This window comes from Schistocerca cancellata, chromosome 1 (assembly GCF_023864275.1).
Source record: "Schistocerca cancellata isolate TAMUIC-IGC-003103 chromosome 1, iqSchCanc2.1, whole genome shotgun sequence".
Classification (NCBI taxonomy): Eukaryota; Metazoa; Arthropoda; class Insecta; order Orthoptera; family Acrididae; genus Schistocerca; species Schistocerca cancellata.
Window position 1 is genome coordinate 239,496,529 of NC_064626.1, and position 23,238 is coordinate 239,519,766.

Consider the following 23,238-nt stretch of genomic DNA (forward strand, 5'->3'; position numbering starts at 1 on the left):
CCCCGGCTGTCAGCCGGCCGTCCTTCTTTCATCTTCCAATTGTCTTTTATTAGCCGACTTGTGCCGTCCGCTGTCATCTCCCTGGGCAGCCCGGAATGAAAGCAGCGCTCGCTGCGCGAAGGTCACGGCCACCGCAGGGACGGACACCAATTACGAGGGCTCAGCCTCCGACGTAATTAGTTTCTCTGGTTCGTACTCAGCTTGCTCGGACAATCATTTCAAATTTGTCAACATGGCCTCGTTCCTATATCTCCGGTTACTTATGTACACGGTGACAATAATTGAACTATATGAAATAAAGTCGTCTTAACTACTGAACGGTATGCGTTACGACGTTCAAACTGCACGGTCGGCCGTCGTTGTTGTCAGCCGTTTGCAAGTGAAAATATAGCGGTACAGCGTGCCTGAGGGTACAGCGCTTGTGAAGGCCCACTATGTGAGCAATAACAGACAACTGCGGCTCAAACGAAGTTTGCGACCGAGTTCAAGCTGAAGACAGCCGGTCCAAGTGTGCTAACTATGAAGAATTTGATTCGCAAATTCGGGCCATGGGTAGTATCCGTGGTGACAGTGTTGTCAACGTCAGTCGTCCAAAATGGTTGAAAATACCTAAAAACATCGAGAAGACACGCACTGTGTTTCAAACTAGCCACAGGAAATCGATCAGACGGGCTGCACAACAGGTGGAAATCAACCGGGAGACACTACGATAATTTATTGTAGTAGATCTGCACCTCTTCCCATACAATATTCAAACCCATCAGCCATAAAGCCCCAGGGCCATGCACCAGCGGTTGTGTTACGCCAACACTGTTGTCCACAGAATTGACGAACGGAACTTTGATGTGAATATGGTTTGGTTTAGTGACGAGGCCAACTTTCATTTGGATGGGTTCGTCAATAAGCAAAATTGGCACATTTAGGGGGACTGTGAATCCGTATTTCGCTATCGAGAAGTCTCTTAGACAGCAGCGGTTGACTGTGTGCTGTGAAATTCCCAGTCACGGAATAATTGATGCGATATTCCTTGATGGTACGGTGACTGTCGAACGGTATGTAAAAATTTTGGGCCAGCCGGTGTGGCCGAGTGGTTCTAGGCGATCAGTCTGTAACCACGCGATAGCTACGGTCGCAGGTTCGAATCCTACCACGGGCATAGATGTGTGTGATGTCCTTAGGTTAGTTAGGTTTAAGTAGTTCTAAGTTCTAGGGGAATGATGACCTCAGATGTTTAAGTCCCATAGTGCTCAGAGCCATTTTTGAAAATTTTGGAAGATGATTTCTTCCTCTTGATCCAAAGTGACCCTCATTTCGACAAGATGTGGTTCACGCAAGACGGAGCTCGACCACATCGAAGCAAGAGAGTGTTTGATGCCCTGGATGTCCTGGAGGAGCGCTTCGGGGACCGCATTCTGGCTCTGGGGTACTGAGACCCCAGACGCCACTGCCATGGGCCCCAGATATGAACACATGCGACTCCTTTTGTGGTGCTCTATTAAAGATAATGTGTACATCAATAACCCCAAAACCATTGCTGAGTTGAAAACAGACATTCAGGAGGTCATCGACAGCATTGATGTTCCGATACTTCAGCGGGTCGTGCAGAATTTCGATATTCGTCTGTGCCACAACATCGCCAAGGATGGCAGGCATTTCGAACATGTCATAAACTAAATCCGAATATCTGTAGTGACGTTTACATGTTGAATGAAGTGTGTGCACGCCGTAGTTTGTGAATAATTTACGTTTCTTTTTTCTTAACACCCAGCGTTGTCAACAATTTACGATCTTACCTTTTGAGATCTTTAGAACTACAAGACCAGCATGCTACCACCTGACATCTGTCCAATAGACAATGGCATAATACTCCTGTCTTGTAGGTCGCCCAGTTGCCGCCCCTATTTCATAGCAATGCAGTGGTTTCTCTCTTGTAAACATTCTATCTCAGAACTTTTTGTGCAGGAGAAATATTCAGTGACTAAGCACTTTGTTCCATAATCATATCAAACGTTTCGAATGCTGAATGTACACGGTTATCAGGATGTTGTTACCGGTCTGATTCTGATGTTTACTTGGGAGCTGGAATGAAGTGCACCGAGAGATATAATGGATAAGTCATTGTCGCCACTCTCTAGCAGCGAACCTTAAATTAGCCGGTTTTCCTTCCTCTGAAGCCATCACCTCAGGCAAATACTACATTCCTTCTCATAGTAATCCTACGATTTCTATCCTCCCGTTACCCTTACCCAGTAGCAATACTGCTCCGTCTCCAATCACATCGATGTCAACGGCATTTGCTCTGCAACCCTCCTTCTCCGCCCACAAAACTCATGTAGCGACCAACAGGGCCGAACTAAAAATGAAGAATTAACATGGACAAGGTCCCAATTTAGCACAGCTGTTGTGTAGTAATAGTCTCTAAATCACAGTACAAAATTACATCTTTACAGAATAATTAGTGAACCGTTCCATAATAAAAGAGACATATCCAGTGACACATTCAGTAATTAATTTCACTAATGATTCATCGTAATTTACAAGATTAAGGCATCTAGGCATTTTATTACGTCTGATCAATCGTCTTCCTTGAAATTAGTTTTACGGATAAAGCAAGTCATGTAATTTCAGTAATGATTAAAATAGTTATATAGTGCTGCAACTACTGTTACTGCTACTATAATAATAATAATAATAATAATAATAATAATAATAATAATAATAATAATAATAATAATAATAACTCCTGGAATAAATGTAAGAACAAAAAGTGAAGAATCAATACAAAATACGTTGCCTCAGCCGAAGGCGTCGTGATAATTACACGGAATATAGTTGAAGTGAGACAAATGCTAGAGAAGCTTCATGAGGTCGCGCCAAAAAAAGCCCTCAAATCTTTTGTGGGAAGACACAGTACATGGGACACAAAACGCTCAAATCTGAAGGCCTTTACTTAACTGAAATTTTTTAGCATATAGCAATGATGATGTGAGCATTAAACTCGTGCAAAGAAACTGCTTAAAGTCCACACAATCATACGAAATATTTACAACAATAAATTCTTTTCCACCAAAGACAAACTACGCGCCTATCTAACAGTCGTTCTCCCAGAAGCGCTTTACACCATTGAGACGCAATCATAAACAATGACTCTCACGTAGTCGATGAAATGGAAAGACAGATGTTAAGGAAAATATTGTGATCCATATCCAAGGCGGTAACTGGATGCGCAAAAATTCAGAAGAACTGCATTTTATGATGGAACGACTTAGTTTCATCTCACATAACAGAGTTATAACATTTTATGGACATAGCCTACAGCACGAGTGGAAGCCTCATTATTAATGAAGAACATCTTTTCCATCGTAAACAGGGTCAATAAAACCAAAGTACAATAGCCAGCCAACACCCAAAATGATCCCAAGGAAGTCGCTGAATACCCACTAGCACCTAGACGGATTACATGCGGAGAGAAAGTCGACTCTCACATATTCTCTACGTGTAAACATAGTCAAAACTATGGTTTCAGGACACAGTATTTGTCAAAAAATGGTTCAAATGGCTCTGAGCACTATGCGACTAAACTTCCGAGGTCATCAGTCGCCTAGAACCTAGAACTAATTAAACCTAACTAACCTAAGGACATCACACACATCCATGCCCGAGGCAGGATTCGAACCTGCGACCGTAGCGGTCGCTCGGCTCCAGACTGTAGCGCCTAGAACCGCACGGCCACTCCGGCCGGCAGTATTTGTCATTTAATATCATTGAGATAAAGGCCTTAACGTTACCAGAGCAGCAGTAAAAACTGGAAACTTAGCACATGAGCTAAATCAGTTGATGTTACGGTTAGACAGCGAAAGAAAAGAAAAAGTCAGAAAAATACGACTAATATTTTAGCATCAAAATCTACCTTCCCTAAACTATGCTGTTGCTTTTCCTGGTGCTCAGCGAGCATCTTTGGTCGCATTAAACCAACCTTGAACATTCATTTTCTTTTGCTTGTGGGGTTCTGTATTATAGTAGCTTGACATTTTTGGTAGATAATTTCCGTACTCAGTGCATTTTTATTTAAGGCTGCAGGAGACCTTAGAGTTCGCAAGTGGTTGGATGCTACTCTGACGATCTCAACGTTCTTCGTTCATTAGCAACAAGTACCGGCTCCTTAACAAAACCGTGGTGGCATATGCTGCATCATTCTGAAATAATAACGGCCCACAGACTGCACAACATTGCGGCAAATGAATGGCGGCGACGCTAGCTGATAATCTTTTGCGAAAGAAGAGTTGAAGGCAGGAATGAACATTTCAACTTCCATTTTGTTCTTAGGTTTCTAACTGCCTGTATCGTGAAAAGATACCTGGACGCTGTGAAACCTTCCTGCCGTGTCATACTGGGGATATTCGTTATCGTCGTGCGAGTCCCATTCGTGGTCACACCGGGCCAGAATCCTCGCACTCTTAGCAATGTTCGCCGCGCGCGACGAATAAATTATACGGAGTACTGCTCCACAGGTTTGCTTGGAACATTCTTAAACCAGTCGTAATAACGGTCGTATGAGTCACTTTGATCTACAAAATTGGACTGAAATTTCACTACTTGTGAAAAATGTCCTGCAGCCGTTTTCACTACTTTCGGAATGACTCCCAGTTTAGAGCACCATTAACTGTTCGAACATGGTTTCCAATTGGCTTGTAGAATTTTGACCGATAATCTCAACAGAAACAAAACAGGAATCAGTTCAGAGTAAACTGATCAAAAGTCACACTAAAACATTAAACTTCAAGATTCCACGGAACCAAATCGAATTTATTGGCTTAAACTAGACAAAACCAAACCCGTCTCTTTCAGTTAACGTCACCGTGCAGCTAGCTAACGGCTCCACACATAACACCAGGAAAGGTGAAGGTAAAGTTCCGGTCTGTGGCCGTAGATGGGCTAATCGGGCCCGATCGACCACCGTGTCATCCTCTCATCGGACGCAGTATGGAGGAGCGTGTGGTCAGCACGTAGTTCCCGCAGTCGTAGTCGGGTTCCTTGACCTTTGAACCGCTACTAATCGGTTGAGTGTCTCCTCATTTACACAAACCCCAAAAGTTAGACCAAAAAAAAAAAAGGCCACGAGTTGCCTACTGGGACCATCCGACGGCCGGGTCATCGTCAGGGAGGATTCGGATAGGAGGGGCGTGGGGTCAGCACGCCGCTCTACCGGTCGTTATGATGGTATTCTTGGCCGAAGCCGATACTATTCGTTCGAGTAGCTCCTCAATTGGCATCACGAGGCTGAGTGAACCCCGAAAAATGGCAACAGCGCATGGCGACCTGGATGGCGACCCATCCAAGTACCGACCACGCCCGACACTTCGGTGATCTCACGTGAACCGGTGTAACCACTGTGGCAAGGCAGTGTTAACGTGCCACAGTAATGCCTCTGCGACGTGGTTATCGTCGTCGCTGGCGGCGCAGTGTACCTGTGTATCGCAGTTTGAAGGCGATTGATATCGACTTGGCTGGGCAGTTTAATAAACAGCAATTGATTGGAAGTCCAACTGTTTTTCGTGGTCTGTGATGTACAAGCAGTGTTTGGAGGTAGTACCTGGCTGACACTTACTGCTGTATGGGGCAATCAAACAGATTATGGTGGCCTTGAAGCATTTCCAGATGCTAACATTTTGGATTGGAAGACATGGAGTATAGCTGAGACTATAGGACTGTTGGCTAAACAGCCTTATGGTACTCTTGTTTCAAGTATGCCATTTGTTTTTAAGCAGAATTCCAAATCGCGAAAGGGAATGTACTTACAAAATTGCCGTGTTCGTGGAGCAACTGAACTGATTGCTGACGGTCACTCAATCTCGCCTTCTTATGCTCGACACTCTGAAAACACAACATCGACTCCACAGGACCCATACCCTGCCTCCTACAACCGCAATGATTGTCGGTCGATCCTTCACGAGCTCCACATTCCTTCAAGAATTCTTTAACACCCAGACCCTGCAGCCAATCAGTCTGCTGAAGTGAATATAGGCATTTCCATTGGCCATTTTCTGCTGTTGATAGTAGTATTACTCTGAAAAATGCTGGATCATACCAGGATTTTCAGAAGCTTATTTGGAAAAAGTGCTGCAAATACCGATGCTACAATGGGAAACTCACCACCTCTAAAGGCAGCGCTTTAGCCCCAATCGCATGTCAGTTAGTAGGATTACTAACAGATACGTCATCTCCAAGCAATACAAAAGCTTCCATTCTCCAGGTACCGGAAACTGGCTCTGGTGTCCTCAGCAGTAAACAGTAGAAGGGGGCGTAGTGGTTAGAACACTAGACTCGCATTCGGGAGGACGACGGTACAAACCCGCGTCTTGCCATCCTGATTTAGGTTTCCCGTGATTCCTCTAAATCAATTCAGGCAAATGCCGGCATGGTTCCCTTGAAAGGGCACGGCCGACTTCCTTCCCCTAAGCCGATGGGACCGATGACCTCGCTGTTTGGTCTCCTCCTCCAAATGAACCAACCAACAGCAAAGGCCCATAAGAGCAGCCTGCAATAACACATATATATGTATCAACAAGGCGTGACAACCAAAGACCGGCTGGCCGGAATGGCCGAGCGGTTCTACGCGCTACAGTCTGGAAACGCGTGACCGCTACGGTCGCAGGTTCGAATCCTGCCTCGGGCATGGATGTGTGTGATGTCCTTAGGTTAGTTAGGTTCAAGTAGTTCTAAGTTCTAGGGAACTGATGACCTCAGCAGTCCCATAGTGCTCAGAGACATTTGAACCATTTGAACCACAGATCCATTCTTTCAGTGCGGATGCACACCTAAGCCAACCTCTTATGGGAATCCGAGATGATGAGTGAGGGTTCATGGGTAGGTGGCGCTACGCCAGTAGTATGCAAAGTGCTGGGAATTTCAGTCGGCTGGCCTCCGGCACAGTAGCTCAGCGTGTTAGGTCACCGGATTAGCTGCCCTCTGTAATAAAAAAATTAAAAATTAAAAATTAAAAATGCTGAGTGGATGGATCAACGACGAGCATGCACGGGTATCATTGGACGTCCGCGCTGGACAAATGCAGCGAACGAAATAAGATCAAAAGAAAGGAGGGAATGGCCGCGGCAGTTACGGTGACCGCTCGCGTTAAGCAGGAGATCCGCGTTCCATTACCGGTCCAGCATAAATTCTTACCATTGATATATTTTAACCCCCAAATGCGGCTCAAATCACGGGAAACCTTTGACTGGAGTAATACGTTACAATTAGTTCTTGGTCACCTAGAGCCGCTACATTCCACTGATGTTACAGAATCTCTTCCTCTTTCTTAAGCACCCCATTCAGCAACGTCGCCTTTGAATTCGTTGCACGACTTCCTGCAGAGGGGGCTGCGACGTTCTACCAGCAGAAATCCTAAGCAATACCAGGAATTCGACGTTCCGGTACCTGTGTTTCTTGGCGCCAGCGACAACGGCGAATGTCGCGGATCAGCAGGTCTCGTGATTTATGCGGATGCTGCCGCTGTAGGCTGGTGGACGCCTCGCTATGCCACCGAGCGCACACCCATCCGGCGGGCAGTTACTTATAATTGGACACGCGCCGCACGCTGTATCGTAATGAGCTTACGACGAGGCCGGCCTCTGCGACGGATGATTATGGGGCTCCTAGGAACGTGATCCGTGAGCGGTTCACTCGTTTTGCTCAGTCCAACATGAGGCTAAGGTGACGGAACTTTAATGAGTTCAGCACTACCACCTAATAAAGAGGACCAGTTTCTTGGGCATTTGCGATCGTGTTGAGAGAAGCAATGTCGTCACGGATGTGCTGGCGAAAGATAATTAATTCAGCTCCTCATGAAAGAGAAAGGTACAATGGCGTTCAACGTATCGGCGGATATATCTAATCGTAGAAATGTTAGCGTTGCTGCTTCGACAGAAACAGTCAAAAGTGACGGTAAGATTATGTAGAACAACATGGAACGTCCTGTTTGTTATCCTGCGAGTGTCATGTTGTTCAACTAGTGAGGGAGATCGAATAACCTTCAACTTCCAAACACGACAACACAGATGATTTTTTTCTGAAAATGAAGCTTCATTATAATAGGTAAAAGGAATGAAAAAATTGATGCATTGAGGGACTCCATGTTCTGACGAAGAAGGAAAAGGAGGCTTCACCATAAGAAGTCATGACCTATGGACTTTCATGTCATGTCTGGTATGGAATAATTATCTCTTAAGTTGAACTGGACAGTGTAACCTTCCCACAATTAAATATAATGACAACAAAAATGTGAGAATCGCAATCTGACCCAACTATAAGCTCCTCACAAAAAATGAAAGTCCATTCAGTGATAAGAAAATCTCAGTGATAATGAAAATTTAATTAAACCGAAATATCGGTCTTTGGCCCTGTGCAAAAATCAGAATTAAATTCTTACCTCATTGTAACTGCTAGTCAAATTTCTGCTCTTATTCTTGCGCACAGCTTGGAGGAATTGCATTGCAATTAATAATATTCCTTTTTTTTTGTAATTTAACTGAAATTTGTTTAAGGGAAGTGGAACGAAATTTAGTTCAATAAAATTGCTTTTGAAATCATAATTATTATTGGGGCACTTGTTGGAAATTAATTACAATAAATGAACTTTAAATTATCTGATGATTACCTTAATTAACAATATACCTCATTCAGCATCTTGACCAGTGTTGCCGACAGACTACATCACACAACCGCACTGGGCTGCTACTACTGACCGACAGCTCTGCATGACGACTACTACAGAACTGCTCTCAACGACTACTGACTGAGTACTGCCCTCAACTAGACAGAGCTACAGACTCGCAACGACTGACTGACAGACTGAGAACCGCTCGCAACACTCGCGCGGTCAAGCGCATACTCTCTGGTCACAGATGCTACAATGCCTCGCCATCGCTGCTATGTTACATACGTGTTTCATAACCCTCCACTGGGGGGGCAAAAATTTGGCAGCGATGGTGAGTCATTTGGACTTGCCAAGCGCGGCAAAATTTTTCTTTAATTAACAAACTTCTACAACTTACAGAATATTTAGATGTAGTACATGAATTAAATGTTGTGCACACGCACTAAGTACAAAATATATCAGACAAAGACAAAATGTGAGTACAAAACATAGTAGCAAATCAGAAAAATGTATATACAAATTATTTGACAGATAACAAAGTGCACAGGCACTGAAAAAATTCTTTAGCATATTCAGAACAAATAAACAGACTGGCAAAAAATATTATGTTGACAAGTGACATGAGTGCACATGCACTGCAGTTGAGAACATATCAGTAAATGATGAAATGTATATACAATTAGTAACAAATGACATAAGTGCATACGCATTGAAGTATTGAATATACAGAATAGTACAAATCATATTGAAAAATGAGAAAAGTGCACAGGCACTGGAGTTCAGTAGAAAACATATTAACACACAACATAAGTGCACATGCACTGTAGTTCAGAACATCATTAAAAAAAAATACTAAAAAATTGTATATACAATATAAAAGACAAGAGTGCACATACTGTACTTGAGAACAAATCGAAAAAATGTCTTAGGTATTTTTGCAATAAATAAACATAATGGCAAAAATCATATCGACAAGTGACATAACTGTACTCGCACTGGAGTTCAGCGAATCAAAAAAAATGTATAGTCATGAACATAAATAATGTTAGCAAAAAATTATTTTCACTATGTGACAAGAATTAGGATAGGAAAGGGAAGGATTGCATCATGGTTGTAGCACTTTAGATTGCACACAGCTGTTCTGAAAGTCCATATATTTCCACAGAAGTACAACACCAAGTGACACAATTTGCAGTTCTTTTCCCATCAGAATTCATCAGTGTAGCCAAGACACTGAACTCTCGTAGTAATATTTCATGTTCTCATTTTGGCAGTACATTAGGTACACCAAACAGTGGGACCATAATAATGTCTTCATCGCTCATGGTGGTGGACAGCATGTCGTGTCAACACCACGCTTTTACAAGGCACACCAACGTAGAAGTAGTGCAAACCCAAAGGTAGTGCTCCATGATCACTAGGATAGACAGGACAAATGGACATTGCAGTAATTCAGGGTAGTTAGCTCATGAGGTGAAGGACATTAAGTCACATAATATTGACAATTACAGTTTTCATTTGCGGCATTCATAGCCCAGTGTTGAACATTTCTGTACCATGAATGTAGTATTACAGAAAATGTTCATTAATTGTTTTACATAGAATCAGTAACCTTCTTTTCCTAGTTACAAAGCATTATTAAATAATCGCATTCTTTTCCAGTTACAAAGTATAGCATAGTTAATTAATTATGTGTCATTCCAATATAGTAATAATCATTAGCCTTCTCCTAATTACAAAGTATTATTAAACAGTCACATTCTTTCCCAATTATAAAGCATAGTTAATCATTTGTCATTTCAATATAGTAAGAATCATATTCTTTTCCAGTTACAAAGTATGGCATAGTTAATTAATCATTTGTCATTTCAATAGTAATAATCATTAGCTTTCTCCTAATTACAAAGCATTATGAAACAATCGCATTCTTTTCCAGTTACAAAGTATGGCATAGTTAATTAATTATTTGTCATTCCAATAGTAATAATCATTAGCCTTTTCCTAATTACAAAGCATTATTAAACAGTCACATTCTTTTCCAGTTACAAAGTACAGCATAGTTAACTAATCATTTGTCATTTCAATATAGTAAGAATAATTAGCCTTTTCCTAATTACAAAACATTATGAAACAATCAAATTCTTTTCCTGTTACAAAGTATTAACATTGAAAACAAGAGCTAATTAATGGCATAATTAATAACCTAATTCATTGATTGTCATTAATTATTGGCACTCAGTGGCCATCAAGTATTGAATAGAATAAAACATTGTTCATCATTCAGTATTATTCAGATCATTAAGAAGTAATAACAATCCATTGAGTCACATTCAGATCATTATGAAGTCATTATTAAAAATCAGCTAATTACAGTCATAGCATTAATAATCATGGGCATTATAAGTAGTCTCATTACAATAAACAGTGGCAGTTATTAGCCAGTTACAAGGCATTATTTTATATATATATATATATATATTTTTTTGTATCATTACGAAGTCATTACTGAAGTGACATACTATTCAGAGTTGATCAGTATTATTCAGAACTTTCTCAAACTGGTATCACTATTTGGGACTGGTAATACATTTTTTTTTGTTAGCAATGCATTGCGTTTGGTAATTATAAGAGAAAGCCAGAAGAGAAAAAGAGAGAAAAAAAAATTGGTAGTGGGTTGTTCCTGTAAATGAAAAATGTGTAACGTCATTCGTCATGTGTCAGCTGTAGCAAGATTGTGAAACAAGGCAGTAATGTGATCACATGTATAAATGATAGACACAAATGGGTAAAAAAAAAATAAATGCAAGTACTAGAACAGGTATAATAAGTAATAGGTTTAGTAAGTATCTTGAAAAGCTTCTGCTGTAAAAAATACAAAATGAATTATTGACCTGAAAGAAGAAACGCACACTATGCTGAAAAGTAGTGAACTTCGAATTAACAAGTAGTGAAATGTGTATAAAATGTGTTCCATAGCTGTCCTTTCCAAAACTTTCCGTCATCCTACTATGCAATATAACACCTGCTGTCAAAACAAACTGCAACAAATACTTAAATAACTATGTAGCATAAATACATAACTTCAACATTATCCTCATCTGCAAAGAAAAAAACTTCATTATTCATCACTTCATTATTCATAACTCCATCATTATCATCACCTGTAAAGAAAAACTTCATTATCCATAGTAGCACACTCTTCATCATTATTCATCATCACTCATTATCATCTGCAAAAAATCACTTCATTACTCATTACACAACTACTCCTTATCTCTAGCATATTTCATCACTAAAACTAAGATGTGTAGTTCTGTCTGACAGCCTGCATCAATCACCTTGTATTCTGAAAGAAAAAATTAGTTAAGACTGCTATTCTACGATGAGTATAGTATATTCTTGTTAATGCTTGTTAATCCTGATCCATTTACTCTTCCTCATAAAGTTATTGCATCTTCTATCGTTTATTCCGTAGGTGAAATTCCCATTTCTGTTGAATTTATTTCTTACACGCATCATTTCTTTCTGAAATTGATGAACAGAGATTAACGTCTTGCATTTAAATCATATACCCACTAAATAATGACTGGTTTATGGTGACACAATTAACCATACAGCATAACATGACAGACAACGTAATATGTCAAAGACATTGACAGTGTTCAAAGCCAAAATGTACAGAGAATATCACAATGCAGCAGCAAAAATGTAAAAGTCACGATGTTGAGATGTCATAAGGCCAAAAAAAAAATGTCAAAGTCGACTGGTGTGTGTTATATCTTAACTATTTCACAGTGCATATAGACAAAACTGGAATACAATCGTACATAAAAAAGTGGAAAATGTGCATGGTCTGATGTGTAACGACAAGAAAAGCGACCTGCTAACCTTACCTTGCCAGGCACTTCGCCAAGAAAAAATACGATAATCATCAGTAATTAGTCAGGTGAAATAATTGCATTAGTAAATGGCACCATAGCATGTTACATCATAAAGTGATTTCATTCAATAAACGGTTTAATGTTTGAGACATGGTGATTGCCTTTCGATTTTCTGGTTCTCAAAGTTTCGACGTGTACAACATTGGGGTGAGGGATGCTGCGAATCCGATATGGACCTGCGTATAGAAGTTCAAATTTACTGCACTTACCTTTTAATTTGCTGGATAAATAGTGTGTACGTACTAATATTTTCTGTCCAACGTGAAAGTCTCGGCGTGTACAAACCTGTTTTTGCTGTCTTCTCCGGCGCTCTGCGGCACGTTTGATGTTGTTCAGCGCAATGTCAATTATTTCGTGGTGTCGTAAGCGACGAGATGTAGGAAAATTTATAAATTCTTTAATTTTGTTTGGTGGTTCAACGTTTTTCAGTATAACAGACGGAGATAGCATAGTGGATTCATTTGGAATGGAATTAATTACATCTTGGAATGAGAGTATATGTGTGTCCCAATCAATATGTCTTTTGTGGCAGTATATTCTACACAGTTTACCAATTTCTTTCATTAACCGTTCACAGGGGTTCGAAGAAGCGTGGTACTTGGATATATAGATCGGAGAAATGTTTCTGGCTCGTAACATGCGTGTCCATACGCTACTACGAAATTGAGATCCATTGTCAGAAATTACTTTCATCACATGCCCTACATGAAATAGAAAATGTTTTACAAATGCTTTCGAAACAGTTTTAGCAGTAGCTTTGCGTAACGGAGTGAAGGTAACAAATTTCGAAGTGAGCTCAACAGCGACAAAGATGTAGCAAAAACCTCTGTTAGTTCTCGGAATCGGACCAAAAATATCTACTGCGGCCATGTGTCTTAATTTAACAGGTACAATGGGATATAAAGGAGGAATATGTGAAGTGGTGTCTGATTTAGCTTTCTGGCAAATTTTACAAGACGCTAAAACTCGTCGTATACGTTTCTCCATGTTGTTAAAATAACAGTTCTGTCTCAGTATAAGAAAACATTTTCGTGCTCCGTAATGTGCGTAGCTTAAATGAGTATACCAGATTAGTTTGTTAACCAGTTCGTCGGGAATGCATAATAACCAATTGTTGCTGTCTGGATGAGAACGGCGAAACAGAATGTCATTGCGTACAGTGTAGTGGTTCCTAATCGTAACATTTTTCCTATCTTGCCAAAGGTGTTTAATTTCTTTCCACACATTGTCTTTATTTTGTTCTTGTGCTATGTCCTGTAATGACGATGAAATAAAATTTTCAAATGCTACTTGCTGAATGTACATGACACTGAAATTTGTTTTGCAGAAGTTGGTTGCGATGTCTTGCTGATTGTTGCAAAGAGAACGGGATAATGCGTCTGCTACAACATTTTGTGTGCCGGGAATGTGAACAATTGTGAAATTAAATTCCTGCAAGTAAAGTTTCCATCTGCTTAACCTGTCGTGAGTGAATTTAGCTGAAAGTAAAAATTGTATCGCTCTGTGGTCTGTGTAAACTGTAGTGTGTCTTCCATAAAGAAAGTGCCGAAATCTCGTAAAAGCCCAAACAACACATAATGTTTCAAGTTCAGTAACGGAATAATTTCGTTCAGCAGGTGACAGAATGCGACTTGCAAATGCGATGTTTTTAATTACTGTAGAACCATCTTCTTCAATTTCCTGGAAAATGTGTACGCCTAAAGCGGTGTTAGAACTGTCTGTGGCAATGGAAAAATTTCTGGTAAGATCTGGGTGCGATAAAAGTGGAGCATTCAACAAAGCATGTTTCAGGTTCACAAATTCAGAATGTGCTTGCTTATCCCAAGACCAAATAGTGTTTTTACCTGTTAATTGGCATAATCTAGGTGTGTCTAAAGCAGAGTGATGAATAAATTTTCGAAAAAACTTAATTAAGCCCAAAAAGCTGCGTAATTGTTTCTTCGTCGTAGGAACAGTAATGTCACGTAAAGCTTGAAGTTTTTCCGGATCAGGCGCAATGCCTTCTGCTGAAATTACGTGTCCAAGAAATTTTATAGAAGTTTTGCCAAAGTGCGATTTACTTAGGTTAACTGTGAGTCCTTGCGCATGAAAAGTTTGCAACAGTCGTTCTAAAATCAGATTGTGTTCAGACCAATTAGCTTCTGCGATAAGAATGTCATCTACGTACGTCGTAATTCTGTCTTTAAGTTCTGTCGGAAGTATTGTGTTCAAACCGCGAATAAAAGCCGCAGAAGAAATAGTTAAGCCGAATGGTAATTTACAAAATTGATAACAGTCGCCAAAACAAAGAAAAGCTGTATACTTTCTGCAATTTGGATGAAGTTGAATTTGCCAAAATCCCGATTTCAAATCTAATGTAGAATAAATAGCAGTACCGTGAAATTTCTGTAGCAGTTCCTCTAATGTCTGTGGTCGATCTGTTTCATTAATAATTATGTCATTAATGTGACGTGAATCAAGTACGAGTCGAAGTGAGCCATCTTTTTTCTTAACAATATGTAGCGGGTTTATGTACGGACTAACTGCTGGTTCTATAATTCCTTGATCAAGCATATCCTGCAATTCTTTTTTAACTTGTTCTCTGTGAATATATGGAATGGGATAATGCTTTGCTTTAAATGTGTCGTGCTGTTTCACTTGAAATTCATACATAAATCCGGACATAGTACCAGGAATGTTGTCAAAAACTGGAGCTTGCTGTAAAAGAATTTTGTGTAATTGCGTACGTTCGTCGTCTGTAGTTGCACTGCTTTGTCTAACTTTATCGGAAATCATTTGCATCACGTCGTAGTCAGCTTCGTCTGGAGTATTACCGTTGTGTACGTACGTATCCGTGAACAATGTGGGATTACAGTCTATGCCACGTGATACGGAAATGACCTCTGTGCGATTAATTGTTTGTTCTTCCGCAGATAGTGAGTACTGAAATTCTAAAGCCAATTGTGCATCCTCATCCTTTAACATTAAAAAGGAATTTTGAAAATCAATAATAGCGTCGTGTTGTACCAGAAAATTATTACCTAAAATTACGTCTGTTGTCAGTAAAGGAACAATCCAAAAATTTGAGTGAAATGTGTGACCTCCAATACAAAATGATAAATGCGTCTGTAATTTAACGTCTACTCCTTTACTCGATACTGCTCCTTTCACTTTTGTTTTGCCTAAAGGTAATGTCGGATAAGTATTCTCTTTGTTGCACTCATTAAAAGTCTCCTCATTTATTACTGATATAGGTGATCCGGAATCAATTACTGCTGAGAATTTTGATGAACCAATTTTAATTTCGATGACAGGATGTGAAATAGTTTTCTGAACAAATGGTCTTTCCTGCAAGAGAGTGTCTCTGATATCGTCAAAAGTAATTACATTTTCGTGAACAACATTTTGCGTGTCAAACGTAGTGCTTGTGTCATTGGAAGATGCGATCTGTACATTATCTAGTCAGATTCTATCTGACGTGTTATTATTATTAGTAGGATTCTGTGGCATTTCTACTATTTGAACCGTTCTATTACTTCTTCCAGACGTGTTACGCTGTGGATGATACCTACTGTCGGGTTCGTTCATGAGAATAGGTTATTGTGTAAAATTTTGCTGTTGGTATGTCCGACTGTTGTTAGATGTACGCTGAAAATTGTTCTCATTATTTTTACGCCTGTCGTAATAGTCATTCCTATACGGTGCATTGCGATAGGAATTGTAATACTGTCTTCTCTGTACATAGTTATTTCCTTGCTGTCGTACGTTACTATTTCTTGTATCAGGGGCTATACGTGCACGCGGCGAAACATTAAAGTCTGGTTGACCTTGTGCATTCCATTGTTGGTTAGGTATGCTAACCGGCTGGTTTTGATGTTGTTGTTGTGAAACACCTCTATTGTTACTAAAGTGTGGTTCCTGTTGCTGAAAATTTTGACGATATTGATAATTAGAATTTTGGCTGTTATTAGAGTTTTGGTAGTTGTCGTTCCTAAAGCGTCTGTTATCTTTCCTATTGAAATTACGTGTCTGATCATAATTGCTGTACTTTTGTTGACCTTGGTTATTATTAGAAAAATTTTTTGTTTACAAAAGAATAATCGGATTGTTGTACTTCTAAAAGCTGCAAAAGATCCCTGAATGCTGAAATGTTTTCTTTTTGCTGGCCCGTTAGCAGTGACACTCGTAATGACCGTGGTAATTTGGAAATGCATAATTGTATAAGTGCGGATTCACTGTACGGTTCACTCAGGTATTGGTTTTGTTGTACCATGTGCTCAAAAAATTGCGTGACACTGGGAAAATTGGAGTTCTCATAATTTGGCAAACTAATTAACTGATCTTTAATTCCGCGCTGTGTCGTCTTCGACCAGTACGCTGATAGAAAAGCATTCTGAAATTCCTCTACTGAATAGCATTGCCTCGCGATCGGTCTCATACGAGTTGCCGGTTCGCCTTCCAAAAAGCTGCAAATAAATTCAAGTTTATGCGTTACAGGCCAAGTCGGTGGAAGAGCAAAGCTAAATTGTTGAATCCAGTCCAGTGGGTGAATCTGCGTTCTATCGTTTTTAAAAACTTTAAATTTTCTCACTGACAGAAAATGTTTGTAATCGAAATTATCGTCTCTGTGTGATGCAACAGGTTCAGGATCGTAAGAGTATCTATTGAACTGTGGTTGTTCGGAATCTAAGTCCCGTACTCTCTGTAGATTACTCAAATTATACGCACTGCGTGAGTCTGGCAAATGTTCGAAAAGTGGCGTCTGTTGTGGTATGTTATTAACTGAAATGTTTTTTATCTCTGTTACTTCTTGTTGTAAATTTGACAACTTCCTACGTAACGTGTTGTTAGATGAATCGATCTCATTAATTGTCTGCTGCAAATTCTGAAATTCTGGTGTTTGGTTAAAGGAAACCGGTGCAGTATCGTCTGATTTATTATCATTACTACTTTCAATAGCATCAATACGACTGGCTAATTCATCATATTTTTCAGTCAGTATTTTTGCCTGATCATCGGTTTTAGAATCGGACGCATTAATCTGTTTTTGCAACTTACGCGTAGTTTCGCTCAGTTTTTTAACATCAGCTTTGATGACATCGCAATCCTGCGTCAGTTCTAATTGTTCGAATCTGTCTGTCACTGTTTGAATATCTACTGTGTGTGTATCTGTTTTTGATTTAAGATTGGAAATTTCGTCACGTAATTCTGTGTTCGACTGTTTGATGGAATTAATTTCGTCGGACACTGAGGCAATATTATTGTCTACATACGTCTTTGCTTTCGCGAACATTTTGCGTTTGTCTTCTTGTCTTTGTGCAGTGATTGTTTCCATGACTTGACGTTTGACTTTATTTTGATCTTGAATAAATTTGCGGAAACGCGTATCACTGTTTTGTATGTGAAGATTAAAGCGTTCGTCAATCTGAGTATTCTGTTGTTCGAATTTCGCGTCGATCTTTTCATCCATTGTGCGCGAAAGTTCTGCTGTCATTGCTTTAAACTCGTCGCGTAATTGTGTAGCTTTTTCAGAGCATTGTTTAGCGACTGTACTAATTTCCGCTCTAAGTGTTTCTGTTGTGGCTGTTTGCATTTCCCTTAATTCCTGAGCAACAGACCTAATTTCTTCGCTGCTTTTCTTTGAACTAGCCTCAATTTCCACGCGCAACTGTTCCTTAGTGTCATGACACTGCGCGGCAACAGCTCTAATTTGTTCACTAAGCTGTCTGGAATTGTCGTCTAATTTTTCGTTTAACTGTTTATTCTGCTCACTAAGATTGTCTTGTTTTTTATCTAGTTGTTTGATATCTACACTAAGTTGGTTCTTAAACTGTAGCATTATTGTCATAAATTGATCCAAACCTAAAGTAGCTGTTGCATTCCCAGTACTCTGTGATGGAGTACATGCAATTGTCACGTTTTGTGTGACCATTTGGTCATTCTTTGGTTCACAAAAAGCTGTCCCTGTCAAATGTACACTCTCATTCACTATTTCGGAATTAAATAACTCCGGCGTACTTTGTGTATCCTGTTCATTTTCATTAGACAAATTTGTCTGCTCGTCACGTGAATTTAGTAAACCGGTTGTATTAAGCTGGGCAGCGTTCATTACAATAGTGCGCCCATCGTCATCAATTGTCGTCAAATCAACACAAGACACAATCGAGTTCATTTGTTCATCATTAAGGTCTACATCATTATTAATGGTTGGAACGCATTGATTGTCAGTGAACGCAGGATTGACATCATTACACTGCGTGTCACATGTCCTATCGGTCACGTTGTTTAAGTCAGTAATTTCGTTCATAATACCTCGCGATACACTATTCACAGTCTTTCGCGGCATTTTTACAATAGTCACAATTATTCACAAAACAATAGGCACAAATGCAAAAGCAACACACAAATACAATAGAGCAACGAATTGCCGTTGACCTGTAGAAAGAAAGTCACAAGATTAGTAAAAGCGTTGCGCCAAATCCTAATTATATTTAAGCAAATAAGAGCAGATATCTGACTGTTGTTCAAAAGACTCTCAACGAAATACGATCCTGGACTGGGTGTCGCCAAGTGTAACCTCCCCACAATTAAATATAATGACAACAAAAATGTGAGAATCGCAATCTGACCCAACTATAAGCTCCTCACAAAAAATGAAAGTCCATTCAGTGATAAGAAAATCTCAGTGATAATGAAAATTTAATTAAACCGAAATATCGGTCTTTGGCCCTGTGCAAAAATCAGAATTAAATTCTTACCTCATTGTAACTGCTAGTCAAATTTCTGCTCTTATTCTTGCGCACAGCTTGGAGGAATTGCATTGCAATTAATAATATTCCTTTTTTTTTGTAATTTAACTGAAATTTGTTTAAGGGAAGTGGAACGAAATTTAGTTCAATAAAATTGCTTTTGAAATCATAATTATTATTGGGGCACTTGTTGGAAATTAATTACAATAAATGAACTTTAAATTATCTGATGATTACCTTAATTAACAATATACCTCATTCAGCATCTTGACCAGTGTTGCCGACAGACTACATCACACAACCGCACTGGGCTGCTACTACTGACCGACAGCTCTGCATGACGACTACTACAGAACTGCTCTCAACGACTACTGACTGAGTACTGCCCTCAACTAGACAGAGCTACAGACTCGCAACGACTGACTGACAGACTGAGAACCGCTCGCAACACTCGCGCGGTCAAGCGCATACTCTCTGGTCACAGATGCTACAATGCCTCGCCATCGCTGCTATGTTACATACGTGTTTCAACTGATACACTATGTGATCAAAAGTACCCGGACACCAGGCTGAAAATGACTCACAAATTCGTGGCGCCCTCCATCGGTAATGCTGGAATTCAATATGGTGTTGGCCCATCCTTAGCCTTGAACAGCTTCCACTCTCGCAGTTATACGTTCAATCAGGTGCTGGAAGGTTTCTTGGGGAATGGCAGCTCATTCTGCACGGAGTCGGTGAGGCCTGGCACAAGTGGGCGTACCAAAACATCCTGAAGGTGTTCATTATGATTCAGGTTAGAACTCTGTGCAGACCAATCCATTACACGGATGTTATTGTCGTGTAATTGAAGTGTCACCCATCCACCAGTGTCAGCCCAGTTTGCAAGTGAATATAAGTTTAATTTAGTTTTTGTTTATGTATTTTGTAATATTTGTAATGGTTGTGAATTGTATAAAGTTTTGTATTTATTTTTTATGTTTCATGTACGGAGAGGGTGGCGCAACGAACGGAGACAGCATCTTCGCTGCCGGGACCAGAGAGAAAATTGCTGGCCACTATACGTCGCGGTTCGACAGCCAAAGAGCAACAGAAGATCCTGAAACCGAGTTGTTGCGTCGTGTTTCTAAAAACTGCAAATTAAGAATTTGTAATGTTTCTACAACAATAACGTCATAGAAAGTTTAATCATGTTGTAAATGTTCAGTTCTGTCTTGTCAAGGCTCAGGTTCACGTCTATGTGTAGGAAGATAATAAACTAGTGGGTACTACTAAAGTTTAAATACGTGTTCCGAGAATTTATTTATGAAGAATTATGTTACGTAATTTATTTGACAAGATTATTAATTTTTGACAACGTCCATCGCGAGTTTGAATCTCTAAAGTTTATTCAGTGTGGTTCTAATATTTATTAAAGCAGATCACTTGCATTAATATAATTTCTGAGGAGAAACAAACGACATCTAAATTGAGAAAAGTTTGCGCAAACCAATTGGCCTGAGTGACGAAATGCTGCACACACGACTCAAATAATGATGTTTTAATTACATTTTCGTTTAAGAACCATTCTGAGACAATTTAAAAAGAATATAAATAATTTTGAAGTGTGTTGTAACTGACGTAGGTGACGAAGTCTACACATGGTCATATGTCAAATGAAAATCATTTATAGAAAACTTACGTCGTTACACTACAAGGTGCTCGATCGTGTTGAAAGATACAATCGCCATCTTCGAAGTGCTCTTCAACAGTAGGGGGCAAGAAGGTGCTTAAAAGATCAGTGTAGGCCTGTGCTTGATAGTGCCACGCAAACCAACAAGGGATGCAAGCTCCCTCCATGAAAAACACGACCACAACGTAATACCAAAGCCTCCGAATTTTACTGTAGGTACTACACACGCTGGCAGATGACGTCACCCGGCATTCGCCATACCCACACCCTGCCATCGGATCGCCATATTGGCTGCCGTGATACGCCCAATGTTTACGCTCCTTACACCAAGCGAAGCGTCGTCTGGCATTTACCGGAGCGATGAGTGGCTTATGAGCAGCAGCTCGACCATGGAATCCAAGTTTTCTCACCTCCCACCTAACTGTCATAGTACTTGCAACGGATTCTGATGCAGTTTGCAATTCCTGTGTGATGGTCAGAATAGATGTAACCTATTACACATTACGACCCACTTCAATTGTCGGCTGTCTCTTGTCAGTCAACACACGAGGTCGGCCTGCACGATTTTGTGCTGTACCTGTCCCTTCACCTTTTCACTCCAGTATCACATCGGAAACAGTGGACCTAGGGATGTTTAGGAGTGTGGAAATCCCATGTACAGACGTATGACACAAGTGACACCCAATCACCTGGCCACGTTTTAAGTCGGTGAGTTCTCCGGCGCGCCCCATTCTGCTCTCTCACGATGTCTTGAAACGTCTCCTTAGAACAATTTATACACGACTGTGCTTAAACTGACACACAATAATTTTAGCGCAACGCAATCTGACCATCAAAAATCCCTACAAAAGAATGGCCCAGACAAACATTAAACTATACCTTTCACAAATCACTTACCTCACAACAATCTTCGTTATTTGAACTACTGCAATACGGCGAGCGCCACTACTGCCAGATAAATAAAAGATTCAAACTACGGAAGGCACTAACTACTGATAGGGATAGTTAGCAAATGAAAGATTTTAATAGAGAACAAACAATGTATTTACCTTAATATCATCAAAAGTCATAATACATGTAATTTCAAAACTCCGCCATTTCCTTCCACACATCCACCACTGCTGGCGGCTCACCTCTAACTGCGCAATGCTACGCGCTGTTCACATCCAGCTGCCGCTGCCCAACACTACAATGGCAGACAACTATGCAAACTAGCCACAGACTGCACACAGCACAGCCAGTGAGTTTCATACAGAGCGCTACGTAACGTTGCCAATAAGAAAACATAAACAGCCTACTTACATAAAGAAAACATAAACAGCCTACTTACAGTCTAATGACTTCTGAGGTCGCTGATATGGAGTACCTGGCAGTAGGTGGCAGCACAATGCACCTAATATGAGAAACGTATGATTTTGGTGGTGTCCTGATACTTTTGATCACATGCATTCTATGGAGTCGTAAGATTGCAGTAAGCATTCGTAATAAAAAAGGAAAAATGAAATAAAATATAAATTTATGGACGAAAGGATATGGTATGTACACTGTTTGCCGGAAAAAAATAAAATACCTATGACACTTCTTCAGATGTCAAAGTGACTTCGCAATTACACGCAACATCCAGTCTTTTGCAACAGCATGTCTGAATAAAATCTTCTCGGTGTTCAAGCTGCGTCAGTTCGAATAAAATTAATTCTCGAGAATTATATGGCTCTGTCCGCCATCGTCGTCAAGATTAAAGTCACTGAATGCCGGGATTTATACTTTTTTTCACGCGTGCGCGCGCGCGCGCTCGTGTGTGTGTGTGTGTGTGTGTGTGTGTGTGTGTGTGTGTGTGTGTGTGTGTGGGTCGGTGGGTGGGAGGGTGGTTGTGTGGGTGTGTGTGTAGGCTACAGGACAGCGTGACCGATGTAGAGTGGTCTAACTGTCTTGGTGTAGGAGAACAGTTTTTCTGGCTTACAATGACATCGTCACAATGACACTAATTGATACCATTATCCTGCGCGTTGAAGGTGTGGCCGGAGGGACGTGATGTCCCGTACCACACTCCGACGATATCTCAGTGCTAGGAAGAGGTGACACAACTACATAGGTAGTTACATATGAGGTCGTACCACGGATTTCACATAAGGAGTGGCCGTATGAAAACTAACACGCTAGAGTTGACACTTTTTCCGCCTGCATAGCTACGACTGCGGCCTCTGGTACCAGTCACAGGGTACTCCGCGCAAGGGGCCGGCGCGTTTG